Source organism: Narcine bancroftii, chromosome 12, assembly GCF_036971445.1.
Source record: "Narcine bancroftii isolate sNarBan1 chromosome 12, sNarBan1.hap1, whole genome shotgun sequence".
Taxonomy (NCBI): domain Eukaryota; kingdom Metazoa; phylum Chordata; class Chondrichthyes; order Torpediniformes; family Narcinidae; genus Narcine; species Narcine bancroftii.
Window position 1 is genome coordinate 102,147,710 of NC_091480.1, and position 22,607 is coordinate 102,170,316.

Consider the following 22,607-nt stretch of genomic DNA (forward strand, 5'->3'; position numbering starts at 1 on the left):
CTCTGATTCCCCGCCTCTGATTCCCCGCCGCTGATTCCCTGCCTCAGATTCCCTGCCTCTGATTCCCCGCCTCTTATTCCCCACCTCTTATTCCCCGCCTCAGATTCCCCGGCTCTGATTCCCTGCCTCAGATTCCCTGCCTCAAATTCCCTGCCTCTGATTCCCCTCATCTCATTCCCCGCCTCTGATTCCCCGCCTCTGATTCCTCGCATCTGATTCCCCGCCTCAGATTCCCCGCCTCAGATTCCACACCTCTGATTCTCCGCCTCTGATTCCCCGCCTCAGATTCCCCAGCTCTGATTCCCTGCCTCAGATTCCCTGCCTCAGATTCCCTGCCTCCGATTCCCCGCCTCTGATTCCCCGGCTCTGAATCGCAGCTTCTGAATCCCCGCCTCTGATTCCCCGCCTCTGTTTCCCCGCCTCGGATTCCCCGCCTCTGATTCCCCGCCTCTGATTCCCTGCCTCTGATTACCCGCCTCTGATTCCCCGCCTCTGATTCCTCGCATCTGATTCCCTGCCTCTGATTCCCTGCCTCTGATTCCACTCCTCTGATTCCCCGCCTCTGATTCCCCGCCTCAGATTCCCTGCCTCTGATTACCGCCTCCGTTTCCGCGCAACTATCCCGGCCTCCGTTTCCCCACATCTCTTTCCCCGCCTCAGATTCCACGCCTCTGATTCCCCGCCTGATTCCCCACCTTTCATAGCCCGCCTCTCTTTCCCTGCCTCTATTTCCGCGCCTCTTCCTCTGCCTCTCTTTCCCCACATCTCTTTTCCTCCCTCTGATTCCACGCCTCTGATACCTCTCCTCTGATTCCCTGCCTCTGATTCCCTTCCTCTGATTCCACGCCTCTGATTCCCCGCCTCTGATTCCCCTCCTCTGATTCCCCGCCTCTGATTCCCTGCCTCTGATTCCCTGCCTCTGATTCCCCGCCTCTGATTCCCTGCCTCTGATTCCCTGCCTCTGATTCCCTGACTCTGATTCCGCGCCTCTGATTCCACGCCTCTCTTTCCGTGTCTCTGATTCCCCGCCTCTGATTCCCTGCCTCTGATTCCCTGCCTCTGATTCCCTGCCTCTGATTCCCTGCCTCTGATTCCCTGCCACTGATACCCCGCCTCCGATTCCACACCAATGTTTCACCGCCTCTGTTTCTCTGCCTCTTATTTCCCGGCTCAGATTCGCCGGCTCTGATTCCCCGCCTCTGATTCCCCGCCTCTGATTCCCCGCCTCAGATTCCCCGGCTCTGATTCCCTGCATCAGTTTCCCTGCCTCAGATTCCCTGCCTCTGATTCCCTGCATCAGATTCCCTGCCTCTGATTCCCCGCCTCTGATTCCCCACCTCTGATTCCCTGCATCTGATTCCCCGCCTCAGATTCCCCGCCTCTGATACACCGCCTCTGATTCCCCACCTCTGATTCCCTGCATCTGATTCCCCGCCTCTGATTCCCCGACTCAGATTCCCCGGCTCTGATTCCCTGCATCAGATTCCCTGCCTCAGATTCCCTGCCTCTGATTTCCTGCATCAGATTCCCTGCCTCTGATTCCCCGCCTCTGATTCCCCGCTTCTGATTCCCCGCCTCTGATTCCCCGCCTCTCAGATTCCCTGCCAATGATTCCCTGCCTCTGATTCCCTGCCTCTGATTCCCTGCCTCTGATTCCGCGCCTCTGATTCCACGCCTCTATTTCCGTGCCTCTTTCTCTGCATCTCGTTTACCACATCTCATTTCCCACCTCTGATAACCCGCCTCTGATTCCCCGCCTCTGATTCCCCGCCTCTGATTCCCCGCCTCTGATTCCCCACCTCTGATTCCCTGCCTCTGATTCCCTGCCTCTGATTCCCTGCCTCTGATTCCGCGCCTCTGATTCCACGCCTCTCTTTCCGTGTCTCTGATTCCCCGCCTCTGATTCGGTGCCTCTGATACCCTGCCTCTCATTCCCTGCCTCTATTTCCGTGCATCTTTCTCTGCATCTTGTTTCACACATCTCATTTCCCCCCTCTGATAAACCGCCTCTGATTCCATGCCTGTGATTCCCTGCCTCAGATTCCCCGCCTCAGATTCCCCCTCTCAGATTCCCCGCCTCAGATTCCCTGCCTCAGATTCCCTGCCTCAGATTCCCTGCCTCAGATTCCCCGCATCTGATTCCCCGCCTCTGCTTCCCCACCTCTGATTCCCGCCTCAGATTCCCTGCCTCTGATTCCCTGCCTCTGATTCCCTGCATCTGATTCCCTGCCTCTGAATCCCCGCCTCCGATTCCGCACCCACGTTTCTCCGCCTCTGTTGCTCTGCCTCTTATTTGCTGGCTCAGATTCGCAGGCTCTGATTCCGCACCTCTGATTCCACGCCTCTCTTTCCGTGTCTCTGCCCTGCCTCAGATTCCCTGCCTCAGATTCCCTGCCTCAGATTCCCCGCATCTGATTCCCCGCCTCTGATTCCCCACCTCTGATTCCCTGCCTCCGATTCCCCGCCTCTGATTCCCCGCCTCTGATTCCCCGCCTCTGATTCCCGCCTCTGAATCCCAGCCTCTGAATCCCCGCCTCTGATTCCCCGCCTCTGTTTCCCCGCCTCGGATTCCCCGCCTCTGATTCCCCGCCTCTGATTTCCCACCTTTCATTCCCCGCCTCTCTTTCCCTGCCTCTATTTCCGCGCCTCTTTCTCTGCCTCTCTTTCCCCACATCTCTTTTCCTCCCTCTGATTCCCCGCCTCTGATTCCCCTCCTCTGATTCCCTGCCTCTGATTCCCTGCCTCTGATTCCCCGCCTCTGATTCCCCGCCTCTGATTCCCCTCCTCTGATTCCCTGCCTCTGATTCCCTGCCTCTGATTCCCTGCCTCTGATTCCCCGCCTCCGATTCCCTGCCTCTGATTCCCTGCCTCTGATTCCCTGCCTCTGATTCCGGGCCTCTGATTCCATGCCTCTCTTTCCGTGTCTCTGATTCCCCACCTCTGATTCCCTGCCTCTGATACCCTGCCTCTCATTCCCTGCCTCTATTTCCGTGCATCCTTCTCTGCATCTTGTTTCCCACATCTCATTTCCCCCCTCTGATAACCCGCCTCTGATTCCATGCCTGTGATTCCCTGCCTCAGATTCCCCGCTTCAGATTCCCCGACTCAGATTCCCCGCCTCAGATTCCCCGCCTCAGATTCCCTGCCTCAGATTCCCTGCCTCAGATTCCCTGCCTCAGATTCCCTGCCTCATATTCCCTTCATCTGATTCCCTTCATTTGATTCCCTGCGTCTGATTCCCCGCCTCTGATTCCCCACCTCTGATTCCCCGCCTCTGATTCCCCACCTCTGATTCCCTGCCTCAGATTCCCTGGCTCAGATTCCCTGCTTCAGATTCCCTGCCTCAGATTCCCTGCCACTGATTCCCCGCATCTGATTCCCCGCCTCTGATTCCCTGCTTCTGATTCCCGCCTCTGATTCCCTGCCTCTGATTCCCCGCCTCTGAATCCCCGCCTCTGATTCCTCGCCTCTGATTCCCTGCCTCAGATTCCCCGCTCTGATTCCCTGCCTCAGATTCCCTGCCTCAGATTCCCTGCCTCTGATTCCCCGCCTATGATTCCCCGCCTCTGATTCCCAGCCTCTAAATCCACACCTCTGAATCCCCGCCTCTGATTCCCCGCCTCTGTTTCCCCGCCTCTGATTCCCCGCCTCTGATTCCACGCCTCTGATTCCCCGCCTCTGATTCCCCACCTCTGATTGCCTGCCACTGATTGCCCGCCTCTGATTCCCCGCCTCTGATTCCCCGCCTCTAATTCCCCACCTCTGTCTCTATGCCTCTCTTTCGCCTCCGCTTTTTCCCCTACACTCTTTCTGCGCCTATCTTTCCCTCCCTCAATTTCAACAACTCTGTTTGATCTGTTCTGTCTACCTCATTTTCAACACACAAGTTCCAACCACTATGTTTCACCCATCACTTTCCCCGCCTCTATTTCTCCGCCTATGTTTACCCGCCTCTGTTTACCCACCTGTTTCACCGCCTCTGATTCCCCGCCTCTGATTCCCCACCTCTGTCTCGACGCCTCTCTTTCGCCTCCACTCTTTCCCCTCCACTCTTTCCGTGCCTGTCTTTCCCTCCCTCAATTTAAACAACACTGTTTGATCTGTTTTGTGTACCTCATTTTAAACACACAAGTTCCAACCACTATGTTTTGCCCGCCTCTTTCCCCGCCTCTATTTATCCACCTATGTTTACCTGCCTCTGTTTACCCGCCTGTTTCCCCGCCTCTGATTCCCCACCTTTCATTCCCCGCCTTTCTTTCCCTGCCTCTATTTCCGCGCCTCTTTCACTGCCTCTCTTTCCCCACATCTCTTTTCCTCCCGCTGATTCCCCGCCTCTGATTCCCCGCCTCTGATTCCCTGCCTCTGATTCCCCGCCTCTGATTCCCTGCCTCAGATTCCCTGCCTCAGATTCCCTGCCTCAGATTCCCTGCCTCTGATTCCCCGCCTCTGATTCCCCGCCTCTTATTCCACGCCTCTGATTCCCCGCCTCTGATTCCCCGCCTCTGATTCCCTGCCTCAGATTCCCCGGCTCTGATACCCTTCATCAGCTTCCCTGCCTCAGATTCCCTGCCTCTGATTCCCTGCCTCAGATTCCCTGCCTCTGATTCCCCGCCTCTGATTCCCTGCCTCTGATTCCCCGCCTCTGATTCCCTGCCTCAGATTCCCTGCCTCAGATTCCCTGCCTCAGATTCCCTGCCTCTGATTCCCCGCCTCTGATTCCCCGCCGCTGATTCCCTGCCTCAGATTCCCTGCCTCTGATTCCCCGCCTCTTATTCCCCACCTCTTATTCCCCGCCTCAGATTCCCCGGCTCTGATTCCCTGCCTCAGATTCCCTGCCTCAAATTCCCTGCCTCTGATTCCCCTCATCTCATTCCCCGCCTCTGATTCCCCGCCTCTGATTCCTCGCATCTGATTCCCCGCCTCAGATTCCCCGCCTCAGATTCCACACCTCTGATTCCCCGCCTCTGATTCCCCGCCTCAGATTCCCCAGCTCTGATTCCCTGCCTCAGATTCCCTGCCTCAGATTCCCTGCCTCCGATTCCCCGCCTCTGATTCCCCGGCTCTGAATCGCAGCTTCTGAATCCCCGCCTCTGATTCCCCGCCTCTGTTTCCCCGCTCGGATTCCCCGCCTCTGATTCCCCGCCTCTGATTCCCTGCCTCTGATTACCCGCCTCTGATTCCCCGCCTCTGATTCCTCGCATCTGATTCCCTGCCTCTGATTCCCTGCCTCTGATTCCCCGCCTCTGATTCCCCGCCTCTGATTCCCCTCCTCTGATTCCCTGCCTCTGATTCCCTGCCTCTGATTCCCTGCCTCTGATTCCCCGCCTCCGATTCCCTGCCTCTGATTCCCTGCCTCTGATTCCCTGCCTCTGATTCCGGGCCTCTGATTCCATGCCTCTCTTTCCGTGTCTCTGATTCCCCACCTCTGATTCCCTGCCTCTGATACCCTGCCTCTCATTCCCTGCCTCTATTTCCGTGCATCCTTCTCTGCATCTTGTTTCCCACATCTCATTTCCCCCCTCTGATAACCCGCCTCTGATTCCATGCCTGTGATTCCCTGCCTCAGATTCCCCGCTTCAGATTCCCCGACTCAGATTCCCCGCCTCAGATTCCCCGCCTCAGATTCCCTGCCTCAGATTCCCTGCCTCAGATTCCCTGCCTCAGATTCCCTGCCTCATATTCCCTTCATCTGATTCCCTTCATTTGATTCCCTGCGTCTGATTCCCCGCCTCTGATTCCCCGCCTCTGATTCCCCGCCTCTGATTCCCCACCTCTGATTCCCTGCCTCAGATTCCCTGGCTCAGATTCCCTGCTTCAGATTCCCTGCCTCAGATTCCCTGCCACTGATTCCCCGCATCTGATTCCCCGCCTCTGATTCCCTGCTTCTGATTCCCGCCTCTGATTCCCTGCCTCTGATTCCCCGCCTCTGAATCCCCGCCTCTGATTCCTCGCCTCTGATTCCCTGCCTCAGATTCCCCGCTCTGATTCCCTGCCTCAGATTCCCTGCCTCAGATTCCCTGCCTCTGATTCCCCGCCTATGATTCCCCGCCTCTGATTCCCAGCCTCTAAATCCACACCTCTGAATCCCCGCCTCTGATTCCCCGCCTCTGTTTCCCCGCCTCTGATTCCCCGCCTCTGATTCCACGCCTCTGATTCCCCGCCTCTGATTCCCCACCTCTGATTGCCTGCCACTGATTGCCCGCCTCTGATTCCCCGCCTCTGATTCCCCGCCTCTAATTCCCCACCTCTGTCTCTATGCCTCTCTTTCGCCTCCGCTTTTTCCCCTACACTCTTTCTGCGCCTATCTTTCCCTCCCTCAATTTCAACAACTCTGTTTGATCTGTTCTGTCTACCTCATTTTCAACACACAAGTTCCAACCACTATGTTTCACCCATCACTTTCCCCGCCTCTATTTCTCCGCCTATGTTTACCCGCCTCTGTTTACCCACCTGTTTCACCGCCTCTGATTCCCCGCCTCTGATTCCCCACCTCTGTCTCGACGCCTCTCTTTCGCCTCCACTCTTTCCCCTCCACTCTTTCCGTGCCTGTCTTTCCCTCCCTCAATTTAAACAACACTGTTTGATCTGTTTTGTGTACCTCATTTTAAACACACAAGTTCCAACCACTATGTTTTGCCCGCCTCTTTCCCCGCCTCTATTTATCCACCTATGTTTACCTGCCTCTGTTTACCCGCCTGTTTCCCCGCCTCTGATTCCCCACCTTTCATTCCCCGCCTTTCTTTCCCTGCCTCTATTTCCGCGCCTCTTTCACTGCCTCTCTTTCCCCACATCTCTTTTCCTCCCGCTGATTCCCCGCCTCTGATTCCCCGCCTCTGATTCCCTGCCTCTGATTCCCCGCCTCTGATTCCCTGCCTCAGATTCCCTGCCTCAGATTCCCTGCCTCAGATTCCCTGCCTCTGATTCCCCGCCTCTGATTCCCCGCCTCTTATTCCACGCCTCTGATTCCCCGCCTCTGATTCCCCGCCTCTGATTCCCTGCCTCAGATTCCCCGGCTCTGATACCCTTCATCAGCTTCCCTGCCTCAGATTCCCTGCCTCTGATTCCCTGCCTCAGATTCCCTGCCTCTGATTCCCCGCCTCTGATTCCCTGCCTCTGATTCCCCGCCTCTGATTCCCTGCCTCAGATTCCCTGCCTCAGATTCCCTGCCTCAGATTCCCTGCCTCTGATTCCCCGCCTCTGATTCCCCGCCGCTGATTCCCTGCCTCAGATTCCCTGCCTCTGATTCCCCGCCTCTTATTCCCCACCTCTTATTCCCCGCCTCAGATTCCCCGGCTCTGATTCCCTGCCTCAGATTCCCTGCCTCAAATTCCCTGCCTCTGATTCCCCTCATCTCATTCCCCGCCTCTGATTCCCCGCCTCTGATTCCTCGCATCTGATTCCCCGCCTCAGATTCCCCGCCTCAGATTCCACACCTCTGATTCCCCGCCTCTGATTCCCCGCCTCAGATTCCCCAGCTCTGATTCCCTGCCTCAGATTCCCTGCCTCAGATTCCCTGCCTCCGATTCCCCGCCTCTGATTCCCCGGCTCTGAATCGCAGCTTCTGAATCCCCGCCTCTGATTCCCCGCCTCTGTTTCCCCGCCTCGGATTCCCCGCCTCTGATTCCCCGCCTCTGATTCCCTGCCTCTGATTACCCGCCTCTGATTCCCCGCCTCTGATTCCTCGCATCTGATTCCCTGCCTCTGATTCCCTGCCTCTGATTCCACTCCTCTGATTCCCCGCCTCTGATTCCCCGCCTCAGATTCCCTGCCTCTGATTACCGCCTCCGTTTCCGCGCAACTATCCCGGCCTCCGTTTCCCCACATCTCTTTCCCCGCCTCAGATTCCACGCCTCTGATTCCCCGCCTGATTCCCCACCTTTCATAGCCCGCCTCTCTTTCCCTGCCTCTATTTCCGCGCCTCTTCCTCTGCCTCTCTTTCCCCACATCTCTTTTCCTCCCTCTGATTCCACGCCTCTGATACCTCTCCTCTGATTCCCTGCCTCTGATTCCCTTCCTCTGATTCCACGCCTCTGATTCCCCGCCTCTGATTCCCCTCCTCTGATTCCCCGCCTCTGATTCCCTGCCTCTGATTCCCTGCCTCTGATTCCCCGCCTCTGATTCCCTGCCTCAGATTCCCTGCCTCTGATTCCCTGACTCTGATTCCGCGCCTCTGATTCCACGCCTCTCTTTCCGTGTCTCTGATTCCCCGCCTCTGATTCCCTGCCTCTGATTCCCTGCCTCTGATTCCCTGCCTCTGATTCCCTGCCTCTGATTCCCTGCCACTGATACCCCGCCTCCGATTCCACACCAATGTTTCACCGCCTCTGTTTCTCTGCCTCTTATTTCCCGGCTCAGATTCGTCGGCTCTGATTCCCCGCCTCTGATTCCCCGCCTCTGATTCCCCGCCTCAGATTCCCCGGCTCTGATTCCCTGCATCAGTTTCCCTGCCTCAGATTCCCTGCCTCTGATTCCCTGCATCAGATTCCCTGCCTCTGATTCCCCGCCTCTGATTCCCCACCTCTGATTCCCTGCATCTGATTCCCCGCCTCAGATTCCCCGCCTCTGATACACCGCCTCTGATTCCCCACCTCTGATTCCCTGCATCTGATTCCCCGCCTCTGATTCCCCGACTCAGATTCCCCGGCTCTGATTCCCTGCATCAGATTCCCTGCCTCAGATTCCCTGCCTCTGATTTCCTGCATCAGATTCCCTGCCTCTGATTCCCCGCCTCTGATTCCCCGCTTCTGATTCCCCGCCTCTGATTCCCCGCCTCTCAGATTCCCTGCCAATGATTCCCTGCCTCTGATTCCCTGCCTCTGATTCCCTGCCTCTGATTCCGCGCCTCTGATTCCACGCCTCTATTTCCGTGCCTCTTTCTCTGCATCTCGTTTACCACATCTCATTTCCCACCTCTGATAACCCGCCTCTGATTCCCCGCCTCTGATTCCCCGCCTCTGATTCCCCGCCTCTGATTCCCCACCTCTGATTCACCACCTCTGATTCCCCGCCTCTGATTCCCCGCCTCTGATTCCCCGCCTCAGATTCCCCGGCTCTGATTCCCTGCCTCAGATTCCCTGCGACAGATTCCCTGCCTCAGATTCCCTGCCTCTGATTCCCCGCCTCTTATTCCCCGCCTCTTATTCCCTGCCTCAGATTCCCCGGCTCTGATTCCATGCCTCAGATTCCCTGCCTCAAATTCCCTGCCTCTGATTCCCCGCATCTGATTCCCCGCCTCTGATTCCCTGCCTCTGATTCCTCGCATCTGATTCCCCGCCTCTGATTCCCCGCCTCTGATTCCACGCCTCTGATTCCCCGCCTCTGATTCCCCGCATCAGATTCCCCATCTCTGATTCCCTGCCTCAGATTCCCTGCCTCAGATTCCCTGCCTCCCATTCCCCGCCTCGGATTCCCCGCCTCTGATTCCCCGCCTCTGATTACACGCCTCCCTTTCCACGCAACATTCCCGGCCTCTGTTTCCCCACATCTCTTTCCCCGCCTCAGATTCCACGCCTCTGATACCCCGCCTCTGATTCCCCACCTTTCATTCCACGCCTCTCTTTCCCTGCCTCTATTTCCGCGCCTCTTTCTCTGCCTCTCTTTCCCCACATCTCTTTTCCTCCCTCTGATTCCCCGCCTCTGATTCCACTCCTCTGATTCCCTGCCTCTGATTCCCTGCCTCTGATTCCCCGCCTCTGATTCTCCGCCTCTGATTCCCCTCCTCTGATTCCCTGCCTCTCATTCCCTGCCTCTGATTCCCTGCCTCTGATTCCCCGCCTCTGATTCCCTGCCTCTGATTCCCTGCCTCTGATTCCCTGCCTCTGATTCCGCGCCTCTGATTCCACGCCTCTCTTTCCGTGTCTCTGATTCCCCGCCTCTGATTCGGTGCCTCTGATACCCTGCCTCTCATTCCCTGCCTCTATTTCCGTGCATCTTTCTCTGCATCTTGTTTCACACATCTCATTTCCCCCCTCTGATTAACACGCCTCAGATTCCCCGCCTCAGATTCCCCGCCTCAGATTCCCCGTCTCAGATTCCCCGCCTAAGATACCCCGCCTGATTCCCTGCCTCTGATTCCCTGCCTCTGATTCCCTGCCTCTGATTCCGCACCTCTGATTCCACGCATCTCTTTCCGTGTCTCTGATTCCCCGCCTCTGATTCCCTGCCTCTGATACCCTGCCTCTGATTCCCCGCCTCTGATTCCCTGACTCAGATTCCCCGCCTCAGATTCCCCGCCTCAGATTCCCCGCCTCAGATTCCCTGACTCAGATTCCCCGCCTCAGATTCCCCGCCTCAGATTCCCCGCCTCAGATTCCCCGCCTCAGATTCCCTGCCTCAGATTCCCTGCCTCAGATTCCCTGCCTCAGTTTCCCTTCATCTGATTCCCTTCATCTGATTCCCTGCCTCTGATTCCCTGCCTCTGATTCCCTGCCTCTGATTCCCCGCCTCTGATTCCCCGCCTCAGATTCCCTGCCTCAGATTCCCTGCCTCAGATTCCCTGCCTCTGATTATCTGCCTCAGATTCCCTGCCTCAGATTCCCTGCCTCAGATTCCCTGCCTCTGATTGCCTGCCTCTGATTCCCTGCCTCTGATTCCCTGCCTCTGATTGCCTGCCTCTGATTCCCTGCCTCTGATTCCCTGCCTCTGATTCCCTGCCTCTGATTCCCCGCCTCTGATTCCCTGCCTCTGATTCCCCGCCTCTGATTCCCTGCCTCTGATTCCCTGCCTCTGATACCCTGCCTCTCTTTGCCTGCCTCTATTTCGGTGCCTCTTTCTCTGCATCTAGTTTCCCACATCTCATTTGCCCCCTCTGATAACCCGCCTCTGATTCCATGCCTCTGATTCCCTGCCTCTGATTCCCCGCCTCTGATTCCCCGCCTCTGATTCCCCGCCTCAGATTCCCCGGCTCTGATTCCCTCCCTGCGATTCCCTGCCTCAGATACCCCGCCTCAGATTCCCCGCCTCAGATTCCCCGCCTCAGATTCCCCGCCTCAGATTCCCCGCCTCAGATTCCCCGCCTCAGATTTCCCGCCTCAGATTTCCCGCCTCAGATTCCCCGCCTCAGATTCCCCGCCTCAGATTCCCCGCCTCAGATTCCCCGCCTCAGATTCCCCGCCTCAGATTCCCCGCCTCAGATTCCCCGCCTCAGATTCCCTGCCTCAGATTCCCTGCCTTTGATTGCCTGCCTCTGATTCCCTGCCTCTGATTCCCTGCCTCTGATACCCTGCCTCTCTTTGCCTGCCTCTATTTCGGTGCCTCTTTCTCTGCATCTAGTTTCCCACATCTAATTTGCCCCCTCTGATAACCCGCCTCTGATTCCATGCCTCTGATTCCCTGCCTCTGATTCCCCGCCTCTGATTCCCTGCCTCTGATTCCCCGTCTCTGATTCCCTGCCTCAGATTCCCTGCCTGAGATTCCCTGCCTCAGATTCCCTGCCTCAGATTCCTTTCCGCATATTCCCTGCCTCTGTTTCCCCGCCTCTGACTCCCCACGTCTGATTCCCCACCTCAGATTCCCCTGCTCTGATTCCCTGCCTGAGATTCCATGCCTCAGATTCCCCGCCTCAGATTCCCCGCCTCAGATTCCCTGCTTCTGATTACCCGCCTCCCTTTCCGCGCAACTTTCCCGGCCTCCGTTTCCCCACATCTCTTTCCCCGCCTCAGATTCCACGCCTCTGATTCCCCGCCTCTGATTCCCCACCTTTCATTCCCCGCCTCTCTTTCCCTGCCTCTATTTCCGCGCCTCTTCCTCTGCCTCTCTTTCCCCACATCTCTTTTCCTCCCTCTGATTCCCCACCTCTGATTCCCCTCCTCTGATTCCCTGCCTCTGATTTCCTGCCTCTGATTCCCCGCCTCTGATTCCCCGCCTCTGATTCCCTGCCTCTGATTTCCTGCCTCTGATTCCCCACCTTTCATTCCCCGCCTCTCTTTCCCTGCCTCTATTTCCGCGCCTCTTCCTCTGCCTCTCTTTCCCCACATCTCTTTTCCTCCCTCTGATTCCCCACCTCTGATTCCCCTCCTCTGATTCCCTGCCTCTGATTTCCTGCCTCTGATTGCCTGCCTCTGATTCCCTGCCTCTGATTCCCTGCCTCTGATTCCCCGCCTCTGATTCCCTGCCTCTGATTCCCTGCCTCTGATTCCCTGCCTCTGATTCCGAGCCTCTGATTCACCGCCTCTGTTTCTCTGCCTCTTATTTCCCGGCTCAGATTCGCCGGCTCTGATTCCGCGCCTCTGATTCCACGCTTCTCTTTCCGTGTCTCTGATAGCCCGCCTCTGATTCCCCGCCTCTGATTCCCCGCCTCAGATTCCCCGCCTCAGATTCCCCGGCTCTGATTCCCTGCATCAGATTCCCTGCCTCAGATTCCCTGCCTCTGATTCCCTGCATCAGATTCCCTGCCTCTGATTCCCTGCCTCTGATTCCCCGCCTCCGATTCCCTGCCTCTGATTCCCTGCCTCTGATTCCCTGCCTCTGATTCCGGGCCTCTGATTCCATGCCTCTCTTTCCGTGTCTCTGATTCCCCACCTCTGATTCCCTGCCTCTGATACCCTGCCTCTCATTCCCTGCCTCTATTTCCGTGCATCCTTCTCTGCATCTTGTTTCCCACATCTCATTTCCCCCCTCTGATAACCCGCCTCTGATTCCATGCCTGTGATTCCCTGCCTCAGATTCCCCGCTTCAGATTCCCCGACTCAGATTCCCCGCCTCAGATTCCCCGCCTCAGATTCCCTGCCTCAGATTCCCTGCCTCAGATTCCCTGCCTCAGATTCCATGCCTCATATTCCCTTCATCTGATTCCCTTCATTTGATTCCCTGCGTCTGATTCCCCGCCTCTGATTCCCCGCCTCTGATTCCCCGCCTCTGATTCCCCACCTCTGATTCCCTGCCTCAGATTCCCTGGCTCAGATTCCCTGCTTCAGATTCCCTGCCTCAGATTCCCTGCCACTGATTCCCCGCATCTGATTCCCCGCCTCTGATTCCCTGCTTCTGATTCCCGCCTCTGATTCCCTGCCTCTGATTCCCCGCCTCTGAATCCCCGCCTCTGATTCCTCGCCTCTGATTCCCTGCCTCAGATTCCCCGCTCTGATTCCCTGCCTCAGATTCCCTGCCTCAGATTCCCTGCCTCTGATTCCCCGCCTATGATTCCCCGCCTCTGATTCCCAGCCTCTAAATCCACACCTCTGAATCCCCGCCTCTGATTCCCCGCCTCTGTTTCCCCGCCTCTGATTCCCCGCCTCTGATTCCACGCCTCTGATTCCCCGCCTCTGATTCCCCACCTCTGATTGCCTGCCACTGATTGCCCGCCTCTGATTCCCCGCCTCTGATTCCCCGCCTCTAATTCCCCACCTCTGTCTCTATGCCTCTCTTTCGCCTCCGCTTTTTCCCCTACACTCTTTCTGCGCCTATCTTTCCCTCCCTCAATTTCAACAACTCTGTTTGATCTGTTCTGTCTACCTCATTTTCAACACACAAGTTCCAACCACTATGTTTCACCCATCACTTTCCCCGCCTCTATTTCTCCGCCTATGTTTACCCGCCTCTGTTTACCCACCTGTTTCACCGCCTCTGATTCCCCGCCTCTGATTCCCCACCTCTGTCTCGACGCCTCTCTTTCGCCTCCACTCTTTCCCCTCCACTCTTTCCGTGCCTGTCTTTCCCTCCCTCAATTTAAACAACACTGTTTGATCTGTTTTGTGTACCTCATTTTAAACACACAAGTTCCAACCACTATGTTTTGCCCGCCTCTTTCCCCGCCTCTATTTATCCACCTATGTTTACCTGCCTCTGTTTACCCGCCTGTTTCCCCGCCTCTGATTCCCCACCTTTCATTCCCCGCCTTTCTTTCCCTGCCTCTATTTCCGCGCCTCTTTCACTGCCTCTCTTTCCCCACATCTCTTTTCCTCCCGCTGATTCCCCGCCTCTGATTCCCCGCCTCTGATTCCCTGCCTCTGATTCCCCGCCTCTGATTCCCTGCCTCAGATTCCCTGCCTCAGATTCCCTGCCTCAGATTCCCTGCCTCTGATTCCCCGCCTCTGATTCCCCGCCTCTTATTCCACGCCTCTGATTCCCCGCCTCTGATTCCCCGCCTCTGATTCCCTGCCTCAGATTCCCCGGCTCTGATACCCTTCATCAGCTTCCCTGCCTCAGATTCCCTGCCTCTGATTCCCTGCCTCAGATTCCCTGCCTCTGATTCCCCGCCTCTGATTCCCTGCCTCTGATTCCCCGCCTCTGATTCCCTGCCTCAGATTCCCTGCCTCAGATTCCCTGCCTCAGATTCCCTGCCTCTGATTCCCCGCCTCTGATTCCCCGCCGCTGATTCCCTGCCTCAGATTCCCTGCCTCTGATTCCCCGCCTCTTATTCCCCACCTCTTATTCCCCGCCTCAGATTCCCCGGCTCTGATTCCCTGCCTCAGATTCCCTGCCTCAAATTCCCTGCCTCTGATTCCCCTCATCTCATTCCCCGCCTCTGATTCCCCGCCTCTGATTCCTCGCATCTGATTCCCCGCCTCAGATTCCCCGCCTCAGATTCCACACCTCTGATTCCCCGCCTCTGATTCCCCGCCTCAGATTCCCCAGCTCTGATTCCCTGCCTCAGATTCCCTGCCTCAGATTCCCTGCCTCCGATTCCCCGCCTCTGATTCCCCGGCTCTGAATCGCAGCTTCTGAATCCCTGCCTCTGATTCCCCGCCTCTGTTTCCCCGCCTCGGATTCCCCGCCTCTGATTCCCCGCCTCTGATTCCCTGCCTCTGATTACCCGCCTCTGATTCCCCGCCTCTGATTCCTCGCATCTGATTCCCTGCCTCTGATTCCCTGCCTCTGATTCCACTCCTCTGATTCCCCGCCTCTGATTCCCCGCCTCAGATTCCCTGCCTCTGATTACCGCCTCCGTTTCCGCGCAACTATCCCGGCCTCCGTTTCCCCACATCTCTTTCCCCGCCTCAGATTCCACGCCTCTGATTCCCCGCCTGATTCCCCACCTTTCATAGCCCGCCTCTCTTTCCCTGCCTCTATTTCCGCGCCTCTTCCTCTGCCTCTCTTTCCCCACATCTCTTTTCCTCCCTCTGATTCCACGCCTCTGATACCTCTCCTCTGATTCCCTGCCTCTGATTCCCTTCCTCTGATTCCACGCCTCTGATTCCCCGCCTCTGATTCCCCTCCTCTGATTCCCCGCCTCTGATTCCCTGCCTCTGATTCCCTGCCTCTGATTCCCCGCCTCTGATTCCCTGCCTCTGATTCCCTGCCTCTGATTCCCTGACTCTGATTCCGCGCCTCTGATTCCACGCCTCTCTTTCCGTGTCTCTGATTCCCCGCCTCTGATTCCCTGCCTCTGATTCCCTGCCTCTGATTCCCTGCCTCTGATTCCCTGCCTCTGATTCCCTGCCACTGATACCCCGCCTCCGATTCCACACCAATGTTTCACCGCCTCTGTTTCTCTGCCTCTTATTTCCCGGCTCAGATTCGCCGGCTCTGATTCCCCGCCTCTGATTCCCCGCCTCTGATTCCCCGCCTCAGATTCCCCGGCTCTGATTCCCTGCATCAGTTTCCCTGCCTCAGATTCCCTGCCTCTGATTCCCTGCATCAGATTCCCTGCCTCTGATTCCCCGCCTCTGATTCCCCACCTCTGATTCCCTGCATCTGATTCCCCGCCTCAGATTCCCCGCCTCTGATACACCGCCTCTGATTCCCCACCTCTGATTCCCTGCATCTGATTCCCCGCCTCTGATTCCCCGACTCAGATTCCCCGGCTCTGATTCCCTGCATCAGATTCCCTGCCTCAGATTCCCTGCCTCTGATTTCCTGCATCAGATTCCCTGCCTCTGATTCCCCGCCTCTGATTCCCCGCTTCTGATTCCCCGCCTCTGATTCCCCGCCTCTCAGATTCCCTGCCAATGATTCCCTGCCTCTGATTCCCTGCCTCTGATTCCCTGCCTCTGATTCCGCGCCTCTGATTCCACGCCTCTATTTCCGTGCCTCTTTCTCTGCATCTCGTTTACCACATCTCATTTCCCACCTCTGATAACCCGCCTCTGATTCCCCGCCTCTGATTCCCCGCCTCTGATTCCCCGCCTCTGATTCCCCACCTCTGATTCACCACCTCTGATTCCCCGCCTCTGATTCCCCGCCTCTGATTCCCCGCCTCAGATTCCCCGGCTCTGATTCCCTGCCTCAGATTCCCTGCGACAGATTCCCTGCCTCAGATTCCCTGCCTCTGATTCCCCGCCTCTTATTCCCCGCCTCTTATTCCCTGCCTCAGATTCCCCGGCTCTGATTCCATGCCTCAGATTCCCTGCCTCAAATTCCCTGCCTCTGATTCCCCGCATCTGATTCCCCGCCTCTGATTCCCTGCCTCTGATTCCTCGCATCTGATTCCCCGCCTCTGATTCCCCGCCTCTGATTCCACGCCTCTGATTCCCCGCCTCTGATTCCCCGCATCAGATTCCCCATCTCTGATTCCCTGCCTCAGATTCCCTGCCTCAGATTCCCTGCCTCCCATTCCCCGCCTCGGATTCCCCGCCTCTGATTCCCCGCCTCTGATTACACGCCTCCCTTTCCACGCAACATTCCCGGCCTCTGTTTCCCCACATCTCTTTCCCCGCCTCAGATTCCACGCCTCTGATACCCCGCCTCTGATTCCCCACCTTTCATTCCACGCCTCTCTTTCCCTGCCTCTATTTCCGCGCCTCTTTCTCTGCCTCTCTTTCCCCACATCTCTTTTCCTCCCTCTGATTCCCCGCCTCTGATTCCACTCCTCTGATTCCCTGCCTCTGATTCCCTGCCTCTGATTCCCCGCCTCTGATTCTCCGCCTCTGATTCCCCTCCTCTGATTCCCTGCCTCTCATTCCCTGCCTCTGATTCCCTGCCTCTGATTCCCCGCCTCTGATTCCCTGCCTCTGATTCCCTGCCTCTGATTCCCTGCCTCTGATTCCGCGCCTCTGATTCCACGCCTCTCTTTCCGTGTCTCTGATTCCCCGCCTCTGATTCGGTGCCTCTGATACCCTGCCTCTCATTCCCTGCCTCTATTTCCGTGCATCTTTCTCTGCATCTTGTTTCACACATCTCATTTCCCCCCTCTGATTAACACGCCTCAGATTCCCCGCCTCAGATTCCCCGCCTCAGATTCCCCGTCTCAGATTCCCCGCCTAAGATACCCCGCCTGATTCCCTGCCTCTGATTCCCTGCCTCTGATTCCCTGCCTCTGATTCCGCACCTCTGATTCCACGCATCTCTTTCCGTGTCTCTGATTCCCCGCCTCTGATTCCCTGCCTCTGATACCCTGCCTCTGATTCCCCGCCTCTGATTCCCTGACTCAGATTCCCCGCCTCAGATTCCCCGCCTCAGATTCCCCGCCTCAGATTCCCTGACTCAGATTCCCCGCCTCAGATTCCCCGCCTCAGATTCCCCGCCTCAGATTCCCCGCCTCAGATTCCCTGCCTCAGATTCCCTGCCTCAGATTCCCTGCCTCAGTTTCCCTTCATCTGATTCCCTTCATCTGATTCCCTGCCTCTGATTCCCTGCCTCTGATTCCCTGCCTCTGATTCCCCGCCTCTGATTCCCCGCCTCAGATTCCCTGCCTCAGATTCCCTGCCTCAGATTCCCTGCCTCTGATTATCTGCCTCAGATTCCCTGCCTCAGATTCCCTGCCTCAGATTCCCTGCCTCTGATTGCCTGCCTCTGATTCCCTGCCTCTGATTCCCTGCCTCTGATTGCCTGCCTCTGATTCCCTGCCTCTGATTCCCTGCCTCTGATTCCCTGCCTCTGATTCCCCGCCTCTGATTCCCTGCCTCTGATTCCCCGCCTCTGATTCCCTGCCTCTGATTCCCTGCCTCTGATACCCTGCCTCTCTTTGCCTGCCTCTATTTCGGTGCCTCTTTCTCTGCATCTAGTTTCCCACATCTCATTTGCCCCCTCTGATAACCCGCCTCTGATTCCATGCCTCTGATTCCCTGCCTCTGATTCCCCGCCTCTGATTCCCCGCCTCTGATTCCCCGCCTCAGATTCCCCGGCTCTGATTCCCTCCCTGCGATTCCCTGCCTCAGATACCCCGCCTCAGATTCCCCGCCTCAGATTCCCCGCCTCAGATTCCCCGCCTCAGATTCCCCGCCTCAGATTCCCCGCCTCAGATTTCCCGCCTCAGATTTCCCGCCTCAGATTCCCCGCCTCAGATTCCCCGCCTCAGATTCCCCGCCTCAGATTCCCCGCCTCAGATTCCCCGCCTCAGATTCCCCGCCTCAGATTCCCCGCCTCAGATTCCCTGCCTCAGATTCCCTGCCTTTGATTGCCTGCCTCTGATTCCCTGCCTCTGATTCCCTGCCTCTGATACCCTGCCTCTCTTTGCCTGCCTCTATTTCGGTGCCTCTTTCTCTGCATCTAGTTTCCCACATCTAATTTGCCCCCTCTGATAACCCGCCTCTGATTCCATGCCTCTGATTCCCTGCCTCTGATTCCCCGCCTCTGATTCCCTGCCTCTGATTCCCCGTCTCTGATTCCCTGCCTCAGATTCCCTGCCTGAGATTCCCTGCCTCAGATTCCCTGCCTCAGATTCCTTTCCGCATATTCCCTGCCTCTGTTTCCCCGCCTCTGACTCCCCACGTCTGATTCCCCACCTCAGATTCCCCTGCTCTGATTCCCTGCCTGAGATTCCATGCCTCAGATTCCCCGCCTCAGATTCCCCGCCTCAGATTCCCTGCTTCTGATTACCCGCCTCCCTTTCCGCGCAACTTTCCCGGCCTCCGTTTCCCCACATCTCTTTCCCCGCCTCAGATTCCACGCCTCTGATTCCCCGCCTCTGATTCCCCACCTTTCATTCCCCGCCTCTCTTTCCCTGCCTCTATTTCCGCGCCTCTTCCTCTGCCTCTCTTTCCCCACATCTCTTTTCCTCCCTCTGATTCCCCACCTCTGATTCCCCTCCTCTGATTCCCTGCCTCTGATTTCCTGCCTCTGATTCCCCGCCTCTGATTCCCCGCCTCTGATTCCCTGCCTCTGATTTCCTGCCTCTGATTCCCCACCTTTCATTCCCCGCCTCTCTTTCCCTGCCTCTATTTCCGCGCCTCTTCCTCTGCCTCTCTTTCCCCACATCTCTTTTCCTCCCTCTGATTCCCCACCTCTGATTCCCCTCCTCTGATTCCCTGCCTCTGATTTCCTGCCTCTGATTGCCTGCCTCTGATTCCCTGCCTCTGATTCCCTGCCTCTGATTCCCCGCCTCTGATTCCCTGCCTCTGATTCCCTGCCTCTGATTCCCTGCCTCTGATTCCGAGCCTCTGATTCACCGCCTCTGTTTCTCTGCCTCTTATTTCCCGGCTCAGATTCGCCGGCTCTGATTCCGCGCCTCTGATTCCACGCTTCTCTTTCCGTGTCTCTGATAGCCCGCCTCTGATTCCCCGCCTCTGATTCCCCGCCTCAGATTCCCCGCCTCAGATTCCCCGGCTCTGATTCCCTGCATCAGATTCCCTGCCTCAGATTCCCTGCCTCTGATTCCCTGCATCAGATTCCCTGCCTCTGATTCCCCGCCTCTGATTCCCAGCTTCTGATTCCCCGCCTCTGATTCCCCGCCTCTCAGATTCCCTGCCAATGATTCCCTGCCTCTGATTCCCTGCCTCTGATTCCCTGCCTCTGATTCCGCGCCTCTGATTCCACGCCTCTCTTTCCGTGTCTCTGATTCCGCGCTTCTGATTCCCTGCCTCTGATACCCTGCCTCTCTTTGCCTTCCTATATTCCCGTGCCTCTTTCTCTCAATCTCGTTTACCACATCTCATTTCCCCCCTCTGATAACCCGCCTCTGATTCCCCGCCTCTGATTCCCCACCTCAGATACCCCGGCTCTGATTCCCTGCCTCAGATTGCCCGCCTCTGATTCCTCGCCTCTGATTCCCCGCCTCTGATTCCCCACCTCTGATTCACCACCTCTGATTCCCCGCCTCTGATTCCCCGCCTCTGATTCCCCGCCTCAGATTCCCCGGCTCTGATTCCCTGCCTTAGATTCCCTGCGACAGATTCCCTGCCTCAGATTCCCTGCCTCTGATTCCCCGCCTCTTATTCCCTGCCTCAGATTCCCCGGCTCTGATTCCCTGCCTCAGATTCCCTGCCTAAAATTCCCTGCCTCTGATTCCCCGCATCTGATTCCCCGCCTCTGATTCCCCGCCTCTGATTCCTCGCATCTGATTCCCTGCCTCTGATTCCCCGCCTCTGATTCCACTCCTCTGATTCCCCGCCTCTGATTCCCCGCCTCAGATTCCCTGCCTCTGATTACCCGCCTCCCTTTCCGCGCAACTTTCCCGGCCTCCGTTTCCCCACATCTCTTTCCCCGCCTCAGATTCCACGCCTCTGATTCCCCGCCTCTGATTCCCCACCTTTCATTCACCGCCTCTCTTTCCCTGCCTCTATTTCCCGCCTCTTTCTCTGCCTCTCTTTCCCCACATCTCTTTTCCTCCCTCTGATTCCCCGCCTCTGATTCCCCTCCTCTGATTCCCTGCCTCTGATTCCCTGCCTCTGATTCCCCACCTCTGATTCCCCGCCTCTGATTCCCCTCCTCTGATTCCCTGCCTCTGATTCCCTGCCACTGATTCCCTGCCTCTGATTCCCCGCCTCTGATTCCCTGCCTCTGATTCCCTGCCTCTGATTCCCTGCCTCTGATTTCGCGCCTCTGATTCCACGCCTCTCTTTCCGTGTCTCTGATTCCCCGCCTCCGATTCCCTGCCTCTGATACCCTGCCTCTCATTCCATGCCTCTATTTCCGTGCATCTTTCTCTGCATCTCGTTTCCCACATCTCATTTCCCCCCTCTGATAACCCGCCTCAGATTCCCCGCCTCAGATTCCCCGCCTCAGATTCCCTGCCTCAGATTCCCTGCCTCAGATTCCCTTCATCTTATTCCCTTCATCTCATTCCCTGCCTCTGATTCCCCGCCTCTGATTCCCCGCCTCTGATTCCCCGCCTCTGATTCCCCGCCTTTGATTCCCCGCCTCTTATTCCCCACCTCTGATTCCCCGCCTCTGATTCCCCGCCTCTGAATCCCCGCCTCTGATTCCCCGCCTCAGATTCCCCGGCTCTGATTCCCTGCCTGAGATTCCCTGCCTCAGATACTCCGCCTCAGATTCCCCGCCTCAGATTCCCCGCCTCAGATACCCCGCCTCAGAATCCCCGCCTCAGATTCCCCGCCTCAGATTCCCCATCTCAGATTCCCCGCCTCAGATTCCCCGCCTCAGATTCCCCGCCTCAGATTCCCCGCCTCAGATTCCCCGCCTCAGATTCCCCGCCTCAGATTCCCCGCCTCAGATTCCCCGCCTCAGATTCCCTGCCTCAGATTCCCTGCCTCAGATTCCCTGCCTCTGATTGCCTGCCTCTGATTCCCTGCCTCTGATTCCCTGCCTCTGATTCCCTGCCTCTGATTCCCTGCCTCTGATTCCCTGCCTCTTATTCCCCGCCTCTGATTCCCCGCCTCTGATTCCCCGGCTCTGATTCCCTGCCTCAGATTCCCCGGCTCTGATTCCCTGCATCAGATTCCCTGCCTCAGATTCCCTGCCTCTGATTCCCCGCCTCTGATTCCCTGCCTCTGATTCCCCGCCTCTGATTCCCTGCCTCAGATTCCCTGCCTCAGATTCCCTGCCTCAGATTCCCTGCCTCTGATTCGCCGCCTTTGATTCCCCGCCTCTTATTCCCCGCCTCTGATTCCCCGCCTCTCTTTCCGTGTCTCTGATTCCCCGCCTCAGATTCCCTGCCTCAGATACCCTGCCTCTCTTTGCCTGCCTCTATTTCCGTGCCTCTTTCTCTGCATCTAGTTTCCCACATCTGATTTGCCCCCTCTGATTACCCGCCTCTGATTCCATGCCTCTGATTCCCCGCCTCTGATTCCCCGCCTCTTATTCCCCGCCTCTTATTCCCTGCCTCAGATTCCCTGCCTCAGATTCCTTTCCGCAGATTCCCTGCCTCTGTTTCCCCGCCTCTGATTCCCCACGTCTGATTCCCCACCTCAGATTCCCCTGCTCTGATTCCCTGCCTGAGATTCCATGCCTCAGATTCCCCGCCTCAGATTCCCCGCCTCAGATTCCCTGCTTCTGATTACCCGCCTCCCTTTTCGCGCAACTTTCCCGGACTCAGTTTCCCCACATCTCTTTCCCCGCCTCAGATTCCACGCCTCTGATTCCCCGCCTCTGATTCCCCACCTTTCATTCCCCGCCTCTCTTTCCCTGCCTCTATTTCCGCGCCTCTTCCTCTGCCTCTCTTTCCCCACATCTCTTTTCCTCCCTCTGATTCCCCACCTCTGATTCCCCTCCTCTGATTCCCTGCCTCTGATTTCCTGCCTCTGATTCCCCGCCTCTGATTCCCCGCCTCTGATTCCCCTCCTCTGATTCCCTGCCTCTGATTCCCTGCCTCTGATTCCCTGCCTCTGATTCCCTGCCTCTGATTCCCTGCCTCTGATTCCGAGCCTCTGATTCACCGCCTCTGTTTCTCTGCCTCTTATTTCCCGGCTCAGATTCGCCGGCTCTGATTCCGCGCCTCTGATTCCACGCTTCTCTTTCCGTGTCTCTGATAGCCCGCCTCTGATTCCCCACCTCTGATTCCCCGCCTCAGATTCCCCGGCTCTGATTCCCTGCATCAGATTCCCTGCCTCAGATTG